The following is a 17,894-nucleotide window of genomic DNA, read 5'->3' as shown; positions in this document are numbered from 1 at the left end:
TGCTCTCTTACGGGATTTGTTATTGCACTTGACTGTACCATCAGATCAGCTCCATTTTAGCATATTATTGCATTGTCCGGAAATAAATAGATATACATATACAGTGTGACCTTAGCCATCGGACAAACCCTGAAATCCCACACTTCTCAGAAATGCTCTAACGGTAATATTTTTTAAATTAGTTATTATCAAACAAAAGTTATTTCCAATAATCGACAACAAAAAGAAACATACTGTATTAATCATTGGCAGTGCTTTTGACAATTTGTTTGAAAATGTGCGGCAATGATGACATTTGTCAAAAGTCTGAATCTTATTAATGTCATAAATAAAAAAAATAATCAAAGCGGTCGAAGAAGGTTTCATACTATTTATTACCTCAGGAGCTACTAACACACACAGGTTGCTCCAAAGTAAAAAAATCGTAATTTGTTAATTTCTTCGTAACCGCTACACCGATTGTTATGATTCTTTGTATACTGGTTCTAAATACCCTAATGCATATATTATGTACATTTCGGCTTTGTCCAATAGCTAGGGACAGCTGTATATATTACAGCTCTAACGATTTAGATGAAATTTGCTATATGGGGGTTTTCGAGGGCGAAAAATCGATCTAGCTAGGTCTTATCTCTGGGGAAACGCGCTTTTTTGAGTTTTTATATGTTTTCCGAGCAAAGCTCGGCCTCCTAATTATTGTAATTTAAGTCACAAGATTTGAAGCACACACACACACACACACCCATCTTTTGTATACGCAGTGAAGCTTAGTAAAAGTGTGTAAATAAGTTTATAAATGTAATTTTGAAAGTTTTTATTTCTTCATCTCCTTGTATATTATACAGTTATTGGTCCAAGCAAATTGCTTACGCTTAAGAATTTTCATCAAAGCTCGAAGCTCATTTATGTTATATAATGGAACTTCTATTATAAAGATCACTTGTCAACTAGACAAAGCATGTTAATTACTCGAAGTTACTTCAATATTTTCTTCCTATATTTGCGCTCACATGCAACCGCGCGCATTATAAAAAAAAAGTATTCATTTTAAAGCCCAGTCATATATTACTAAATAATATACTAAAACGTAATGTAGAGCTTCATTTTTGTACAATGTTCTAAACTGCTTAAGGGAGATTCAGGATACTTTAGTGGGCGTTTTCAGAAATAAATATCGAAAACCCGATTCTCACAGATCCCGGTGTTTTTGGGTTCTTTCAACTCAGAATCACTAGCATATTCAATTCTGATGATAAAATAAAATGTCCCAAAAATTTGTATGAAAATTGTACATTCCACTACGTCACGCACATACCAGTGAAAAAATTTTTCATACTAAAACGTGACGTAATGGAATGGACATTTTGGGACATCTTTTTTTTAATGGTGGGATGGAGAATGCTGTCGATTCTGAGTAGAATGAGCCCAAAAACGTCCAGATGTGAAAGAATCAGGTTTTCAATATTTATTTCTGAAAACGCCCTAGTATCCTTAGTATCCCGTATCTCCCTTAAGTAATTTAAAAAAAAGTTGTGCTTTGAAAATTTGGAAAATTTGGACTTTTTAGCATAGACTCACGATCTGAACTTTTTTTATAAGAGTTTTTCAACTTGAGAATCAAGCGGTCCTATTTTAAGAAAGCTACAACCATTGAAGTGTGAAGTCCCAATTTCTTGAAATTATTATGCAAAGTGATAAACCTTGAAAATTCTTTATGCGGAGTCTATCTGGATAATCTGTGCTCTAAAACGAATTGTCGTAAGTTCCGACAAGATGTTGACAAAAGCCCCAAGATTGTGCTTTAAGCTCGAGTGTCGATTAGGGTATCTTCCTAATTATCTAACATCTTCGCGCACTATGAGGTTTCAAACAAACAAAAACGACACTTTTGACACTAACATATCTAATCCATATCGTACCTAGTCGGAATGTGTACTGTCTCTTCCAAAAATCGTTTTTTCCAGATTACGATTTTTGCCATTCGTAGTTTTTACCATTTTATTTTTTCTGAATAGCTTCCTTTCCCGAAAGCATTTCTAACCATTCGCATATTTTCCCATTAATTTTATTTTCTAGTAGCTTGTATTCCTAATAGGTTTTCTAACCATTCGCCATAATTTGGATATGTGTTCTTATTATAATATACGAGACACTAACTAAAAAATAACTTCTTTTTGTAAATCAATATCGTACAACAAAATAAGGATGTTTTCGCTTCTGCTTCGCGCGCGGTAGACCCCCAGATTGTGAACGATTGTGGTAGTGGCGGCTACGCAGAGTTTCCCTATTAATCATCACAAAAATATCATTTATATTTTCCTCATTTAAGGGATTTGTTACTATATACTCCTAGTTAAGTGTCAATGTTAGGTACGGTAGAGTTCACAAGCCAATATTCCAATATATTTACACGACCATATTTTCAGTGTCTTATTCAATTCAATTCAATTTATTTATTTCATAAAGATAACAATGATCTTATTTTTGTTAGTACATACTTAAAAATAATGTTAGTACTTAAAAGCTAAATTTGACTTTACATTTAAAATTATTTCATTAATTACAGGACAACACACATGATCAGCAATCATCTTTAGGATGCTGTTTGGGCTGTCGCTTGTTCTGCTCAACAGAGACGCTGCTTCTTTGCGCAAAATTGCTGCAAATCCATCTGTGCGTGACTCCGCGAACATGGTTGATGCGCTGCAGAATTTGGGCAGGCCAATCAGCATCCTAAAGGCATTGTTGTACTGCACCCTAATCGCATTGTACGACTTTTGGGTATATCGGACCCACAGGCTGCCAGTGTAAAAAGACGAGCAGTATGACTTGAATAATGTGATTTTCACTGCATTTGAACACTTAGCAAACCTGCGGGCCAGCATGTTCGCCCTTACGCACAATGCTCTTCGCTCTCTTTCCATATCGGCATCGTCCTTCAGATCGTCAGTAACAATGTGCCCGAGATATTTGAAGCGAGTAACTCTCGTGAGGGCGATGCCGTTTAATTGGACGGGAGGTATAATTGTGGGATACTTGTTTCCAGCCTTAAAAATCATTATCTCACTCTTTTTCCCGTTATACAACAAACCGTGTTTGGAGGCGTAAGCGTGTAAATATATTTCTGGAACGTTAGCTTATAAATGTTTGTGAACTCAACTGTACAAGCGAAGATGTGTTCAAATCACAACCGCGAACCGCAAACACCGAAGTTCGCAAATTGCGGGCATCTTTCTCTGTCACTATAATGATACCCTAATTGGAGTAAAAGAGAAAGATGCCCGCAATTTGAGCACCGACGTAGACCCTCAGTATCTTAACATTAGACAACGTTAACGTCTCGTTCCGCGGAAAATCGTAACCCAGTACCATCGACACTGTTAACACTCTATAGGTGGACCTTATTACAAAATGCATAAGGTCCACCGATGGACAGAAGAGTAGAGATGCCACGAATATTCGGCAACTATTCGGTATTCGGCCTATTCGACAACTTTGCCGAATATTCGGCATTCAGCCGAATTTTAATTTTTAATTTTATTTTTTTGATTGGGTGAGTTCAAGTCTCACCCAAGACAGTAATTTTTCCACGTTTAAATTTATTCTAAGTTTATTAAGCCGAATGTTGCCTACTATTCGGCAGAACACCGGATATCTGTTGCACCTACCAAAAAGGAAAATTTTCACAGTAAAATAACCAAAAGATATGTAGGTAGGTAGGAATACATTTTAATATTTAAAATGTATTCCTGGAAAGTTGTTAAATGCGAAGACCCTTTTTGAGCATTTGTTGATTACAAAATATTTTATTTTTATCATGAGTCTGATTTCATTGACTCTAATTATTTCTGTTCAACAAAAAATATAGGTACTTATCTTAGCAAACGTTGTGTTTTGTTGACGAACGGTTTTCATAATCATTGCGACTCAAAATGTTCGCATGTCATGCCGAATATTCGGCGCTTCGGCCGAGAGCGGGCCGAATATTCTGTATTCGGTTTTCGGCCAAAACCACTATTCGAGGCATCTCTAGTTAAGAGTGTTGCTGTTTGTACCACCGTGGGAAAGCACAAGTGTTGGATCCATTTCCTAACGCTCTCGCTTTATTGTACTCGTTGCGATTATATTTCACGTCTATATCGGCGGTGTGATGTTTACTTATCTTATCACGTTTTATGTCTACCGTTAGAAAGTAACAAGTAGACATATTGTTGAATGCATGTTGGTCCCCTTCCTCGCCTACATTGGCTGCTAGGATAACTGGACGTTTTTCTAAACCAAGGGGGCAATGTTGCCCTCGAAATGACTCTAAGTCCCGTTTTAGTTCATTAAATAATGTTATAATGTTGTTATTATACAGTGTGGAAAGATAAGTCGGGCCCTGGAGGGATACTACCTTAAATCCTTAAGCTGGCTCATTTTACTTAAAGGAGGCATTCCTTTATTTTTAAAAAGAAACAAAACTTTACATAAATAATTACTCATTTCGCGGGGTGCCCCCGATGTAAAAAATTTGTATCATGTAACTACGCTTCTCTCGTCGTCGAAATATAATATTTAGAAAATTGACGCAACCATTACCCGATCAACCCCACCTTAAATAGGCTTATAATCTGTTATTCTACTATTCATCATCATCATATCAGCCAGAGGACGTCCACTGCTAGAGACATAGGCCTCCCCCAAAGAGTGCCGCAATGACCGGTCTTGCGACACCGGACTCCCGCGACCTTTACCAGGTCATCAGTCCACCTTGTGGCGGGTCTACCCACGCTGCGCCTCCCGGTACGTGGTCGCCACTCGAGAACCTTTCCGCCCCAATGGCCATCGGTTCTACGTGTAATGTGCCCCGCCCGCTGCCACTTAAGTTAAGACGAAACAGGAGCTGAGTTTTAAATATTTTAGGTAAATATACCCGTCTCGCTAACGGAAGCGGCACCTAAAAGTAGTGCGATAAGGACAAGGCGAAAAATCCGGCGTAAAAATCTCAAAAATCGAGGTTTTGTACTCCTCTGTTTCCTCCTCCAAAACTTAACCAATCGTAACCAAATTTGGAAATCTAAATGATTATGAAATTATCTGTGTCGGACCGTTTTGCTTTTTTGACTAATTGATATCAGTTTTGAATGCCACGCCTCTCATTGCGGCATAGTCAATTAGGCCATTTTGGCCATTTTTGAAGGGCTCTAGCGCCTTAAAAAACAAAAATATCAAAAATAGCAAAACGGTCTGACACAGATATTGAAAATATTAATCTGTGTTGAAAAACTCATTGCTCTAGCTTCAAAAACCACGGAGGAAAACGAGGAGTACGTTTGTATGGAGAAATGTTTACTCCTGTTGGCTCTTAAGCGATTCGGAGGGCTACATGAGCTACATCCGTTACTTTGGTTCTGCTGCGGATGGCCTCATTTCTGATGCGATTTTGGAATTCACGGGCCTATAAATCCCGGTCTTTTGATAGGCTTGCGTGGGGATATAGATCTAACACGTAGAGGCCCCTTGGAGGGCCTTAATGTCATGTAGAACGCCTGCTGGAACCCGTTCACAGGCGCAACAATAAACACCCATGAACCGGTCGTTGCGATTATTATTATGTTGAATTAAACTATCTTTTCCTTTGTTTCAGGGGACCAACCTAACAGAAACAGCGACCTATACAATAACCTATTATTTTAGTCCGAGCCCTATACACCTGACACTGATCCTTTGCTCTCCACTCCAGTCCGTGGATAATGGTCGTGGAAGGCATGACTGCACCTCACATTTAATAGGTGAGTAAACAAATATTCAATATTTATGCTTATAAGCCCATCAACGTGCACACTAGCGCCACTGCTAAATAATCGGGATTATTTAAATTTAACGACAAGTATTTAAAAAAGGGGACTGCTACGTAATGTATTTTGTATTTAAGTACCTTTTGAATACATCAAACGAGTTTTTATGATGCTGGATTTGTCAATCTATGCGTCCAAAGTTAAAACGGCCGTTTTTGTTTTGAGTTCACAGGTCGACGAATCCAGCAACATAAAAACTAGTTTGATGTATTCAAAAGGTACTTAAATACAAAATACAGTACGTAGCGGCCCCCTTTTTAAATATATTTCGTTAAATTTAAATAATCACGATTATTTAGCAGTGGCGCTAGTGTGCACGTTGATGGGCTCTTAAGTTCTGTTTCAGGTACATAAAAAGTAATAAACTAACTTATCTATAAAATAAAACTTAATTAAAATTAAAAACTAATACTAAATAAAATTAAAATGTATCTAAGAAATTGGGCCCCTTTGGCATGGTACTGAGGACGCTGGCAGCATTTCCCCGCTGTATTGCGATGCTATTACGTTGTGCGAGAAAGCTGCCAGCTCTTCGGTCACCAGTGAAGTCGAAGTGTTAGTCTTTTTGATAGCTCTTTAAAAAGTTCCCACAAAAAGACCCCACGGGCGAAGTGTATCAACCCCAAAGTCCCCAAATGGCATAAAAATATACCTACTTGGGGCCGAGACCTGTGTACTTCTGGACTTTGAGCGTTTCGGCCGCTTTAGCCGCCGCACCTGCTTGGTTACTGGTTCCCGTGAGGTGGGAAGGGGCCGAGTGTCTACACAGGTAACGTTCAATATTTATTAATTTATAGAAATATAAATAGTTTATTCCTGGCAAAAATATACAGATAAAAAAAGGAACAAAAACAAACTTATAGGTACATAGCATTACAACGCATAACACGCATTACATGACACATGATATTAGCCAAGAGATGGTCCCGACTCAGCATGGTGTTATGGCTCCTCTACACGATGGGCCGGCGCCGGCCACTTCAAGGGACGCATTTATGCGTTAGAGGGAGCAAGTGATATTGCTATCTCATTCTACCGTATGGCTGCGTCCCTTGGAGTGGTGTCATTTGGTGTCATTCCAATTTTATTTCGTTGTCTCCATTTACCAAAATTCCTAGAGTTCAAAGCGGGAGAGTGTCAAAATGCCTGAATCCCAGAATGATTTTTTTTCTCAAATTACCATATTTCAAATTTTAAATCATACTGATGTCATAATACATCAATACCGAAAACTCATCTACAATATTATTGTCTTTACGTCCAGCAAACCGTCAAAAATTACAAATACGACTTATTTATCTAAAGAAAAAGATTTTAAAGTGTAAAAGAGTAGTGAAAAATTAAGTAATAAAATAAACGGCCGAATAAATTTTATTACACGTCTTGTTAAAGTAAGAGAATAAATAAGGTAAAGTAATGAATCAACATCTGCCCAATAAAACTGAATTAAATGTAACATTTGCACGTTCTCGCTGAAATGTTTACATCTCGTTTTATGCGTACAGTGTTTCTTTAGAAGTAAACACTGTTATGCTGGCTCTACACACTTGTCGAGTGACCCCGAGACAGGCCGAGAACGAGTGTATGACATACTGCTTCCTTCTCGTCTCGCTCTTACTCGTCTCGCCTTGCTCTTCTTCGATTGTACTAGTAGTAGTAAACTCTTTTTTGTACAAAAATACATATTAAAGATAACATAAAATTAGTAAGAAGTACAAAGGCGAACTTATCCCCATTGTGATTGGGTCGAATTTCTTCCGAGATTCTTGGCGAGAGGCTTTCGACGAGTGTGTACAGCCAGCATTACAGTCAGCTGCAATTACTTAAATATTAACCAAAAAAAACTAGAAAGTGCAAAAATGTTTCACATCGATAAATTTGAGAAGCTTCTCATATTTTTGTATGAATTAGAATCAGATTTTTTTATTTGTGACAACATGGGTACCTACAGTATGTATATAGCTACAGTACACACAGTACCTACAGTAGGTCAAGGTACAGTCGCCATCAGATATATCGGAGCGGCCAAGGTGCTCACAAATATCGGAACACGCCTCTATTATCAGGGCGTTAGAGCGCGTGTTCAGATATTGTGAACACCTTGGCCGCTCCGATATATCTGATGGCGACTGTACATAGTATATTGTGGTTATCGTATTGAATAACGTGCTAAAATTATCCCCCATATACCCTAACCCCCTTATTGACAAGCCTCAATAAGTTAATTTAGGTATGTTTCATTATTACACGACTGCCCAAACAAAAAGAGTGTATTGTTTTCAGCGTTCATGTTTGTATGTATGTGAGTTTCTTTATTCCACCTTAACTTCTGAATGCCTTAACCGATTTAGACGTATGATACATCATTAGTATCTTTACGTCATCCCGGGTAACATAGGCTATGTGACGTCATTATAAAAACAATATGGCGGACTTAATACGCCATATTACGCAAACTTTAGAAAAAAATATCGTGCAAACTTATCGAGTAGGGTATCAAAATGAAGGGCTTTGAAAGCCGATTGATAATATATATGCAACATGTGGGTTTAAGTCTCATTTTGAGAAAGTAAGAATTGACAAAATATGTTAAGATAAGCTAATCTCATAAAACCAAATATTATTATTGAATGGGATATAGGTACTTATTAAAATAAAAGGAAAGGGTTTGTCCGCTGATCATAAAAAAATATAATTATATTATATTAGGTGGTACATACTACTCATACTTTTTAAAACATGTTCGTAATTGCGCTTATGGAATCGAAACGTTTAAAATATTAATTCTATTTATTAATCGATACGATGCAGAGTCCGTCTAAGCAAACTCTGCACCGAATTTGGCAGAACAAATCGTGAAAGTATCATTATAACCATATGGTTTGATTTAATTTTAACATGTATGACGTGACACGCTATACGCTTACCAAAGCCGGGCGCCTTCGGCGACCTCATACTAAAAGCGTCGGCCGTAGCCCGACGTACGTGGCGCGTTGTACGCGTTCCAAAGCCGGGCGCGTTCGGCGCCCTCATACTAAAAGAGTCGGGCGTAGCCCGACGTACATTCGTGGCGCACTGCGCGCGGTCCAAAGCCAGGCGTCTTCTACTTTCTCATACTAAAAGTGTCGGGCGTGGTCCGACGTACGTGACACGCTGTACGCATACCAAAGCCGGGCAACTTCGGCGCCTTCACACTTAAAGGTTCTGGCGTAGCCCGATGTACGTGGCGCGCTGCACGCAGTCCAGAGCCAGGCACCTTCAAATCTCTCATATTAAAAGTATCGGGCGTAGCGTGACACGCTGTATGATTACCAAAGCCGGCCTAATACTCAAAGCGCCGAGCGTAGCCCGATGTACGTGGCGCGCTGTACGCGTTCCAAAGCCGGGCGCCTTCGGCGCCCTCATACTAAAAGAGTCGGGCGTAGCCCGACGTACGTGGCGCGCTGCGCGCGGTCCAAAGCCAGGCGACTTCTACTTTCTCATACTAAAAGTGTCGGGCGTAGTCCGACGTACGTGACACGCTGTACGCATACCAAAGCTAGGCGCCGAGGCGCCCTCACACTTAAAGGTTCTGGCGTAGCCCGATGTACGTGGCGCGCTGCAAGCGGTCCATAGCCAGGCGCCTTCGACTCTCTCATATTAAAAGTATCGGGCGTAGCGTGACACGCTGTATGATTACCAAAGCTGGCCTCATACTCAAAGCGTCGGGCGTAGCCCGACGTACGTGGCGCGCTGCACGCGGTCCAAAGCCAGTCGCCTTCAACATTCTCATACTAAAAGTGTCGGGCGTAGCCCGACGTACGTGACACGCTGTACGCTTACCAAAGCCGGGCGCCTTTGGCGCCCTCTTACTCAAAGCGTCGGGCGTGGACGAGGCGCGTTGTACGCGTTCTAAAGCCGGGCGCCTTCGGCGCCCTAATAGTAAAAGAGTCGGATGTAGCCCGACGTACGTGGCGCGCTGCACTCGGTCCAAAGCCAGGCGCCTTCGACTCGTTCATACTAAGTGTCGGGCGTAGCCCGACGTGCGTGACACGCTGTACGCTTACCAATGCCGGGCGCCTTCGGCGCCCTCTTACTCAAAGCGTCGGGCGTGTACGAGGCGCGTTGTACGCGTTCTAAAGCCGGGCGCCTTCGGCGCCCTAATAGTAATAGAGTCGGATGTAGCCCGACGTACGTGGCGCGCTGCACTCGGTCCAATGTTTAGTAAGGAAATTGTTGCGGACTTCTTACTGAAACCTACATTTAGTTACCTTTTTTTTACTCTTTACCTATATTCAAATTATATTTGACGTAGTCATGGCTGTGAGTAAATAAACATGGCAATATGGAAAAGTAGTATCTGATTTTGAAGAATAGTGAAAAACATATTATAAATAAATATAATACGCTAAGAGTAAGTTTTGTGTTACCGGTAGTCGGTAACAGAAATGATGACCCCAAAATTAATTAAATAAATTAAAAATTAAAAAACACGACTGCAAAAAAGCGAACTGTAAAGATAAAAATATTTTTTAGTTGTGTTAGTAACTCAACTTAATGAATGTAAAAATTCTAAAAAGTATAAAATAAAATAAATTAATTAAAAATTAAAAAACACGACTGCGAAAAAGCGAACTGAAAAGACAAAAATATTTTTTAGCTGTGTTAGTTACTCAACTTAATGAATGTAAAAAAATATTAGAATATGAGTGTTTAGTGAAGGTTATAAACAACAAACGCAAAAGTTTAATGCTCATTTAGGATCGTGACTGTACCTGTGTATTTTATTGCAATTGCAGTCGGGGACCTTGATGTATTACCATTTTCCCATTTAAAAGGTCCCCGACTGCAATTGAAATAAAATACACAGGTACAGTCACGATCCTAAATGAGCATTAAACTTTTGCGTTTGTTGTTTATAACCTTCACTAAACACTCATATTCTAATATTTTTTTACATTCATTAAGTTGAGTAACTAACACAGCTAAAAAATATTTTTGTCTTTTCAGTTCGCTTTTTCGCAGTCGTGTTTTTTAATTTTTAATTAATTTATTTTTTTTCTAACAAATAAACACACGACTAGATCGTAATAATAGTTTTCTTCGTTTTCATTTCCTTCTGATATAGTTTTACTTTACGCAAATATGCCTTCATCATTAATAATAATAAATTAATGATGGGTGGTTGGCTCAAGGGTCAGATGCAGAAGGCGGTAATTTTGGACACGGCGCGTATAGTACGTCGATTCCTCTCTCTGCGGCCCTGACCACCGGCAGCTTGGGCCAAGCCCCGCTGCCGGCGGCACCCTAGGTTAGGTTTTTTATAATGCGTTTATATGTATTTTTTATTGTTTTGTGTTTTTATATTCATATTATAAATAACCTAACTTAAGACGAAAAATAAATAAAGAGATATATATTAATAATTAATGATACCCAAATAATCATAAATCAACTGAAAAAGGCCCTGACAAATAAATCTAACTATTTTTAGCAGCTATTAATTTATTATTCATCGGGGTAACACATAAATAGCTATTTTAAACACAAATGAACAGTGAAAATTGAGTTCTATATTTAGACAGCCAAAGTTGAATTTAAAGTTTCACCCCTTTTACTTCAAAGGATCAAAGTGTTTCGGATTTCAAAAGATTGTATCTAAATTGTAAACGCACAGATTTGCTTTGATGTGAACCCAGGTCAGTGCACCGAAGATTTAAACAGACATAGTTATAAATTTGAAGTCTAGATAGGTGTACTAGCTAGTAAAGTGGAATCTCGGTAGCAAGAATCTCAAGGGAAATGCTAAAAACTTCGTTCTAAGAGCGGTTTCGCACTATGTCCGATCCGAATCCGACTCCGATCCGAATCCGTGAAAATATGGTCCGTAGTAGCCGTAGAACTATTTCTATGGTAAATTACGCACCGCACACATTGAATGACGGAAAGAAATCGGATGACGGAGATCGGATCTAGTGCGTAACTTACCATAGAAATAGTTCTACGGCTACTACGGACCATATTTTCACGGGTTCGGATCGGATTCGGATCGGACGTAGTGCGAAACCGCTCTAACGAGTTTTCGTCTTAATCTTAGGTATAGAAGGTATTGACGTGGAGAGGTTCTTATAGGCTTTTTGGTTCGTGTTGAAAAGGTTTCGAGTTAAGGAGGTAAAACGATGAAAAAATTCTTAATGATAAACGAAATTCAGTTGTTTCACCTAAACACTAAATTCATTTTAAATTGACCTGTCAATTGACAATTTAATATTTAATTGAATACTACTTATACGAATACCGCGAACGCACTTAATACTCCTCTGGTGTTTCAGGTGTCCATGTGCGACGTTAATTGCTTACTATCTGTCGATGCGTCTGCTCGTTTGCCTCCTATATCATAAATATGGGAGGTAACCTTAAAAAAAATTTTTTTTTGGGTTTTTTATTATACCGTTCTGTCGCCATGCTTGATTTATGTATTCATGCCAAATTGCAGCTTTCTAGCACTAACGATCCGGAGCAATGCTGCGGACGGACAGACAGACGGACATGGCGAAACTATAAGGGTTCCTAATAGTTGACTATGGAGCCCCGTACGGTAGAACGGTTGAAGAATATTGGATTTTAAACCGATATATCGTGCATAAACAAAACCAATAAACTGCATAGAATATTGGAGACATGTTTGAAACTTTTACCGATGCTGTTCTAAATGCAGTCGTGCATGCACCGTGTGTAAAATCAATTCGCTGCATATTGCATAATAACGTCCATAACGATATGTGAATGTTGCTGTAAAGGTGTGTCTAGACTGGATCATACTTAAACAATTTACTCTTTAATAAAAACCCAATTTAACAAAACAGTTTTTAAAATATCATCATGGGTCTTCAGCAGTTTCACTTTACTAAATAACGCCTCCTGAGTGTACATATTTATTTATATCTATCTATTATATACATTGTAGTTGTCCGGATCTAGTTGTTGTTGTTCTGTTTTTGTTTTTCGTTTTGCTTGTTATTCTCTACTTAATAAAACACTGCTTTATGTAAATGCACGCCTTAACATTCTGGCCCGATTAATGTGATTAACAATGCTACCTTTTTCGGTTCATCCTTGATGTCGTTAACAATGAAGAATTGCTCCATCCTTTCAATGTAAGCAACAAAATCGCCTCCTTGGCGATAATTTTCTATATTGCCTATCATAGCCATGGTTTTGTTTTTGCCCTCGTCGCCAATATGATATTCTCTACTTAATAAGACACTGCTTTATGTAAATCCACTGTTTAATTACTTAGCTTGAGATCCGCCATTGAAACATACAATCAAACTTGTGTTGTTATTATCTATGCGCACTAAGCGCTATTTGAGTTACATGGCTACACGTTAGTAATGTGTTATTGTTCGTTATAAACTTTTCATTCTTCGCTCTTATAAAGAACGCGTCCGATCGTCACTATACGTCGAGAACGGGCCGTACTCTTGTATCCGTGGATCCGGACAAACGGGTAACACGGGTACACGGACCTTAATTACACGGATCCTAATTACCCGTTCCGAACGGACCACAAATCCGGATTCGTGTAATACGAGAACGGGGCCCCGGAGATGGATACACGAGACCCGGACGTTACCGCGAACTATGAATGTGAGTTAATAACAAGGTACATAAATATCTGGGAGACCGAGCTATGCTCGGAAAACATATAACAACTCAGAAATGCGCGTTTTCCCAGAGATAAGACCTAGCTAGATCGTTTTTTCGCCCCCGAAAACCCGCATATAGCATATTTCATCGAAATCGTTAGAGCCGTTACCGAGATCCCCGAAATATATATACATATAAAGAAATAAATATACAAGAATTGCTCGTTTAAAGGTATTATATTATATAACTCATTAGATTTTTATTTTCTATTATAATGATGCTATATTCTGTTGCCTTGTCGTAAAGCAAGCCCCACTTAATATCTCCAAGAATTTAAATATTAAAACTACTTGCATATTGCATTCCTTGCTTAATCCCCAGAATATGCATTCCACGGATTTGCATGTAATGCTCCGTGAATGCTGCTAACCTAGAAACGGGTGATATACTCGTGCCATCGCCGATATAGCTGCTTATTTGTATTTTGCAATGATATTGCACTGATGGTCAGTTAAAAGTAGTAAAACACTTTAAACTCTCCGGTTGTGTACATATATTTAATTACACAAACGGGTCTACCGCGATATAATTTCATTGTTTTTACCTTAAATTCCGACGTTTAAGCTGAGTTGCACCAGCTGTGGTCACGGAAAGACTGACGTCCCAGCAAATGTCAACGGAGATTAAGGTAAAAACAATGAAATTATATCGCAGTAGACCCGTTTGTGTAATTAAATAAAATAATATTATAGGACATTTTTTACGCAAATTGACTAAGCCCCACGGTAAGCTCAAGAAGGCTTGTGTTGTGGGTACTCAGACAACGATATATATAATATATAAATACTTAAATACATAGAAAACAACCATGACTCAGGAACAAATATCTGTATCATCATACAAATAAATGCCCTTACCAGGATTCAAACCCGGGACCATCGGCTTCATAGGCAGGGTCACTACCCACTAGGCCAGACCGGTCGTCCACATAATAACACATAAATAAAAGTAGTAAATGTAGTAAACTCTTTATTGTACAAAAATACAAATAAAAAATAACATATGTGCAATTATAATTAGTAAGAAGTACAAAGGCGAACTTATCCCGTTGTGGGGTCTCTTCCAGTTAAAAGTCACACGAATCTTTATTGAAAAGACATAAGGGTCACATGGACGTAACCGACGCTATACAATCGAAGGTGGCTCTCATTTTAAAGCGACATTTTGAAAGAACATGAATTTTCAAATTAGGAGTTTTACAGTTTTAGTACAGTAGTACCAGACAAAGATACTAGCAAAAAGAATAGATAGTATAGAGGGGTCCTGTCATTGTAAATTTTGTAGTCACAGTAAATTTACTGCCATCTATCGTCACACGACTAAAACTCAAAATGAAAACGTATAAAGTTATCAAAAAATGTATATATATGGATAAATGATTTTATTATTTTTATATCATTTTGATCCATGATCGTTCACTGATATCTTAATGTGTAAAAATTGTTAAATATGAAACGGTGTCGTCACGCCATCTAGCCGAGGATAGGCTAAAGGTGTGTGCGCCATCAATTCGAGAATGACTTTGACTTGAATTCCGAAGCACGTTTTTTCCTTAGACTTTATTCGTCTTATACGAAGTTACATATGTCTTTGATACTAGTATGGGGCCCAATACAATCCACGACTCTTCTCTTTCCGCACAGACTCTAGTATAAAATACTTAAGTTAATGTTCATGCCAGGTTTCATGTAATTTAAGTAGAGTTAGACCAAGAAAAGTCTGCAGCGATTTTGATAGCCCACGCAGTGCAAGTGTTATTTATACGTCATAATTTCATAAAAGTTTGATGTTTAAAATAACACTTGCACTGCGTCGGCTATCAAAATCACTGCAGATTTTTCTTGGTCTTAACTCTATCTCGTTTTAAATATAAGAGACTTCGACTATAATGTAAGGTTATAGTTTCTTTTTTTCGGCGGGCTCGTGTACCTTTTAAGGAGATTCGCGCGGACGAAGTCACAAGCAAAACTATCATATTATTTCGCAATCGGGATGAATCCAATAGTAACTATGTGTTTGCGCAACCCAGTATGTCTTTATATAGAGCAATGATATCACAATATTGGTTGAGCTATTCCCGTCCGTTGAATGGCTATGGGATAATGTAAACGGGTATTTATAGGTTGAACCGATAATGCTGTTTTAACTCTGTTGCGGTTTTCACTTTAAGTGGGACGCGGGCCAGATTTTATGACCTAATTCTTTCCGGCGATAACTCATAAAAGGGAAATGTATTGAACCATGAACGTCAGCTGCCACTCAGTTGGTGGGTTGAGGAACAGTAGCCATGCACTATAAATACATAAAACTGACGTTTCATGAATAAAAAGTATTTGAGGAAAAAACCGGACAAGTGCGACAGTCGCCCACCGAGGGTTCCGTGCTTTTTAGTATTTATCGGCAACAGAAATACATCATCTATGAAAATTGTAACTGTCACGGTTCATGAGATCCATCCTGGTGACAGACAGACAGACAGACAGACGGACAGTGGAGTCTTAGTAATAGGGTCCCGTTTTTACCCTTTAGTTTCAGCAGCCTAAAAAATAATAAGCCACGAGTTACGTTCGTTATTTAACAGTTAACAGAAGTCAAACAGTAAGATCATAAGATCACCTCGATGATTAGATTAGATTAAATATAAGTTAAAATTATAATAATTCACACCACGATAGCTATAAACTAAAAACTATCAACATCATCATAATATCCCAAAATCCAATATTTAATTTATGTAAGTATATTTGTGACGTTCCACGGGAAAAGGTACCTTATGAGGGTTTCTAGTTTCGGAGATATTAAATGTTTTGTAAAGAGGTGAAAAAATGCTAAATTTTTTTTTATTGTGTGATCTGAAACCTTAATGCGTAACGTTTGTTTACCTGTTTTTATTTTTGTTATAAGTTAGTTATAAGCCTAGTAATGTCGTCTCAGAGTTTAGTAGAAAAGGTACCTTATGGAAAAAAGATTGAAAATTCCCAAAAAAACTAGTCAATACGGGAAAAGAAGTTTGGTAGAGAACTGTATTAGCATTCTGCAAAACTAATTTGATAATTTCAGTTCTGGTTGGGGCGCCTCGCAAATATTATAACCGTACATAGACCGACATCACAAATCCAAGTAGACTGCTATTATACCAAAGTTACTCTCGTCAAGTCTTTCTTAACTAGAATAATCTTCATTTGGTTTGGTCGCATGCAGTAAATCAGCCATTGGTTTGCTGAAAAATGCCAATATCCGACGCATTACCTTATGGAATATCTGAGGTCATTGAACCTCAATGCCGCTTATCTTCAATAGCAACCGAAATATATTATTGATAAGAAATAGACGATTTATACCATCTTAACCCCAAAATATTATTAGTTTATCCTAACTGTTCCATCATCATCATGCCTCATCATGTAACTTGACCACAAGGTACCTTTTCATTACATACAAATTATTGGTCTTTTTTAAGATTATTATGACGAAGAACTAATTAAATTGGGGGCAGTTTAATGTAAATTAATATTTTCTATTCATAAAAGATAAACGATAATATGATTGATATTTTGTAGTGATGTATTATTAGATTTATTTCCATAAGGTACCTTTTTGTAAATGTATGGAGCAAATACTGTTATTGTTATGTAAGTTTAAAGTGGCATAAGGGGTTAAATATAGTATTTAGTTGGGGTTTTAGGATTTATTTCATTTGAATGACAGAATTTCTTTCATATATGCTCAGAAAAATTGATTGTGTGTCACATTAAAAGTAAAAATATTCAATTTTGTGATTTTATATGAAAAAGTCAGAAAATACATTTTCACCTCTAAATCGGTATTGTTTTTTGCTTAAAACTGTCTGTCAGTGTCGTTTTCTAATAGATAAAATTTAAATCTTGAGAGCTCATTGCAATCAATCGTGAAAATGAAATAAAACTTTATTTTCAAGAGATTGGTTAGTATACACATAAATCAGTCGATATCAAAAGTTTCTATTTGCATTACAGAACAAGTCGCAATATTTTTTTAATCTCAGATATATAAGGCATTATTATTTGTAGTCAACTATGTAACTTACTTCAGGAACATAGTTTTTTAGGCGGCTAAACTTAAAACTTCTCTATCGTAAAGTTGCTCATTTCACAACATTATTTTCAAAAAATCATATCTCTGTAACTACGCAACCTAGAAGGTTGATCTTTTGTGTTATCGATAGGTTATTTATTGTAGATTACTGGGGTATGCATAACTCCATACCCGCCATAAGGTACCTTTGACCGTGGGACGTCACATTTGTTTTTTATGTGTATTGTTTTTCTTTGTCTCCTAGTATTATTTTTTGTAGTTTCACAGTGCCTTGGTTTTACTGTACATAAT

General features: G+C 37.8%; 1 protein-coding gene across 6 annotated transcripts in view; it reads left to right on the top strand.

Moving 5' to 3' along the window:
• Nucleotides 1-17,894, top strand: part of LOC134801445 (voltage-dependent calcium channel type D subunit alpha-1-like) — a 133,003-nt gene that overhangs the window by 41,246 nt on the left and 73,863 nt on the right. For all 6 annotated transcript variants that reach the window (XR_010145670.1, XM_063774011.1, XM_063774010.1 and 3 more), the window contains exon 2: nt 5,630-5,774. The gene's annotated coding sequence lies outside the window, so the exon portion shown is untranslated. The remainder of the gene's footprint in view (nt 1-5,629; nt 5,775-17,894) is intronic.

The sequence above is a fragment of the Cydia splendana genome, chromosome 22 (genome assembly GCF_910591565.1).
Source record: "Cydia splendana chromosome 22, ilCydSple1.2, whole genome shotgun sequence".
Taxonomy (NCBI): Eukaryota; Metazoa; Arthropoda; class Insecta; order Lepidoptera; family Tortricidae; genus Cydia; species Cydia splendana.
This window is presented reverse-complemented; position numbering and strand designations above follow the sequence as displayed.